General features: G+C 35.8%; 1 long non-coding RNA gene across 2 annotated transcripts in view; it reads right to left on the reverse strand.

Annotated features, from left to right (window-relative positions):
* Nucleotides 1-3,764, reverse strand: part of LOC128250819 (uncharacterized) — a 368,397-nt gene that overhangs the window by 10,212 nt on the left and 354,421 nt on the right. The window contains exon 6 of one of the 2 annotated variants that reach the window (XR_008266800.1): nt 1,440-1,502. The exons of the other annotated variant lie outside the window; for it this stretch is intronic. This is a non-coding gene — a long non-coding RNA (uncharacterized LOC128250819). Of the gene's footprint in view, nt 1-1,439; nt 1,503-3,764 lie in introns of those variants that run through there. 2 annotated transcript variants of the gene reach the window in all.

Raw genomic sequence — 3,764 nt, forward strand, 5'->3', positions numbered from 1 at the left:
GTCCGTGTGTGTGTGTGTGTGTGTGTGTGTGTGTGTGTGTGTGTCCGTGTTTATGACCTGCTCCTCAGCTATTCAATAATTAATTAGCAATGACATAATAATCAGTCTGAAAGAAATATCGGAGCCGATTATAATCGTCAACAACCGTTGAAAGAAATGCTCCAGCATGGCAAATAACTGAAACCAATACAACATGTGTTTGTACGTGCATGTGTGTGTCTGTGTGAGAATGTCTGCATGTATGCTAATACGCATACACACGTACAATGCATACATACACACATACATATATATATATGTATGTATGTGTGTATACTTGTATGTTTTTGTGGTGCTGACATACATACACGCACATACACATACACACACGTACACACGTACACACACACATTGATACCCCCGCAATCTCCAGCGAGGACATCCGCACTAAAATGTACACGCATAAACGTACTCACAAACAGAAATAAGAGCAAAAGTGACAGCTAAATGGGGCGAACCCTTTGCCTTTAGCGTAACGTAAACATTGGCGTGTCATAGGGAATGGAAATGAGACACGTTGCCTTCGTTAAATGTTTATAAACAACTTGCGTACTCGTGGTGTTATATGTGCTTATGTATATGTGTGTGTGTGTGTGTGTCAGTGTGTTTTTGTAATAAATGTATGTGTGTATGTGAATATGTACTTACACTGAGACACGTGTGTGTGTGTGTGTGTGTGTGTGTATATATATATATTTATATATATATATATATATATATATATATATATATATATATATATATATAGAGAGAGAGAGAGAGAGAGAGACAGACAGACAGACAGACAGACAAACAGAGAGTGAGAGATAGATAGATAAATAGATAGATAGATAGGGTGAGAGGTAGCTGTGTGTGTGTGTGTGTGCGTGTGTGTTTGTGTGTGTTTATGTATGGATGAATTTTAAGGTTCTCTTTACAGTTTTTTTGTCTTTATTTGCCTCTCTGGCAAAATAAAGAAATGCTCTTCGTCATCATCATCCCCATCATCATCATCATCATCATCATCATCAACCTCTTCATTTTCTCCCTCCTTCCTCATTCACTTCCACAATAAGCCCCTGCTGTTGTTGTTGTTGTTGCTCTTCTTCTCCTCCTCCTTCTTCGCCTCCTTCCCTCCCTTTCCTCGTCCTTTAACCGCGCTTCCTCCTCCTTTTCCACCCCATCTACCTTCTCCTCTTTCTTCGCTCTCATCAAATTATTTTTATCTCCCTTGTTTGGTCTTGAGAGGGTCATTACGCCAATAATAATAACACACACAGTGGTTTGATATCACTTCTAAACCAATCAATCGTTTATTTAATGTGTTGGTTCAACAATCATCGCTTGTTTGTTTGTCAAAGTTCCTTCGTCTCCATTTGCAACCTCATCAATGACATGCCTCCTCTCTTCAAGGTCGGTACCAGTTGAGAATTGGGGGTCGATGTAATCAACAAGCACGCTCCTCAAAATTTCAAGCCTTTTGTCTACAATAGAAATATTATTATATTTACTATTATTATTACTAACGGTGCGATGACAGAATCGTTAGCACGCTGGATGAAATGCTTAGTGACATTTCGTCTATCTTTACATTCTGAGTTCAAATTCCGCCAAGGTCGACTTTGCTTTTCATCCTTTCGAGGTCGATAAATTAAATAGCAGTGAAACACTGAGGTCGATGTAATTGACCACTCCACTCCCCACAAAACTTCAGTAAAAAGGATTATTATTATTATTATTATTATTATTTGGCGAAAACTCTCAACATATTTTGCTGAGTACGGTGGAGAGTGTGAGCAATCTACAGCCAGCAGCCTAAGGTGACACTAGTTTTACAGACCATGCTCCAAGAACCCTGCGAAGAATTCTTGAAGTTCTAAGCAATGCTGGTTTTTGTATTTCCCACTTCAAATTGTATTTCCTACTTAAAATTGTCGTAGTTGTTCAGTTTTTTTTTTACTTCTTTGTCGATTATCATGCGATTTCTTTCTTTTTTATTCACCTAAACAATGTCCATTTTCCGATGTCTGGTCAGGTGATCGCACTGGATCATTGCATCCCACGAGATTTTGCAATCTTCATTCTCGGTGACTCCTTCTGGGGTTTTCTCATACCACGACTTTGCTCTTTTTAGGCCGTGATTTCCGCAGAGCTCTCAATGGATTATTCTTGTCACACTGTCATGTCGTTTTTTGTTAAAGCATTGTGCCACTTTCGTGCATTCGCTAACGATGTGCCATACCGTTTCATTCCTCTCGCCACACATTTTGCATTTGTTTCTCTCGGTAGTACTGTCGATTCTGCTCTACACATAGTTTGTCCTTAATGCTTGTTCTTGTGCTGCGCACATAAGTGCTTCTATCTCTATCTTCAGGTCACTCCTCCTGCTCTTCCCATTATTGTTATTATTATTATTATTATTATTATTATTATTATTATCTTTGTTGTTAATATTATTATGGCTATCATTATTATTATTATTATTATTATTATTATTATTATTATTATTATTTTCATTATCATCTTTCAATTCTGTTTCCATCTCTTGCCGAGTGTCTTCCTGACACTTAGGGCAGAGAAACGCACTACATTTTAATGGTCGGCCATTAAAATAAACACACCAAATTGTTTATTTATTATTATTGTTGTTATTATTATTACTGTTGTAGTTGTTGTTATTATTATTACTGTTGTTATCATTGCTGTTGTTGTTGTTGTTACTATTATTATTATTATTATTATTATTATTATCATTATTAATTAATTAATTAATTAATTAATTAAATCTAGGTTCTAGGTTCCTTTTTGCAATTCGTAGTGCAAAATACATTATAGAGATACTTCATATGTAAAAGTTAAAAAATAATTGCATTTAACCAACAGATTTAGGGAAAAAAATTGAACACTCTTGCCTACATCTTTTATTTATCTTTGTTGTTATTTATCTTTGTTTTCATCAATTATGTCAGCAACATCAGCTAATCGTTAACACTTTAGCATTTAAACCAACCATATCCGGCATATTCAAACCACCTTGATCTGGTATTTTACACCTACCCTACAATGTCATTCTAAAAATAAACAACTACATCATTGAAATCTTAAAGCTACGAGATAATGCATGAGTAATTAAATAAAAATAAAAATAAATGAAACATTACAGTTAACAGAGTGATCTGAATGTGAAAAGGTTTAATTATTTATGAACATTGTCTGACCTGTTAGCAATGATATTTTTATGACATTTTGATAATGCTGTGCTTGATGTAATAGTCAAATTTGACGATTTAGCAGACACGTCTGCATCGTTATAAACTGGTGGTGGTGAAGAAGAAGAAAATGGGTGGTGGTGAAAATTTTTTATCAATAATAATAGTATTGTTTCTCATTGTTTTGAGGTGGGGAGGGGGCTTAGTTAATTATTTCACTATTTAATTTCATTTTGTCGTCCTTAATTTCATTTTGTCGTCCCACTCACAACAGAAATAAGAACCTTTTATCTTTTACTTGATTCAGTCATTTGACAGTGACCATTCTGGGGCACCGCCTTGAAAACATCTTTAGTCAAATGAATGAACCCCTGCACTTATTTTTTTAAAGCCTGGTTCTTATTCTATCAGTAATCTTTTGCCGAACCGCTAAGTTACGGTTACTTAAACAATCCTGCCCCGGTAGTTGGGAAGCAAAATTCTTACCAAACAGCCACGCTTGTGCACACACACACACACACACACACACACACACAC

This window comes from Octopus bimaculoides, chromosome 25, assembly GCF_001194135.2.
Source record: "Octopus bimaculoides isolate UCB-OBI-ISO-001 chromosome 25, ASM119413v2, whole genome shotgun sequence".
NCBI lineage: Eukaryota > Metazoa > Mollusca > Cephalopoda > Octopoda > Octopodidae > Octopus > Octopus bimaculoides.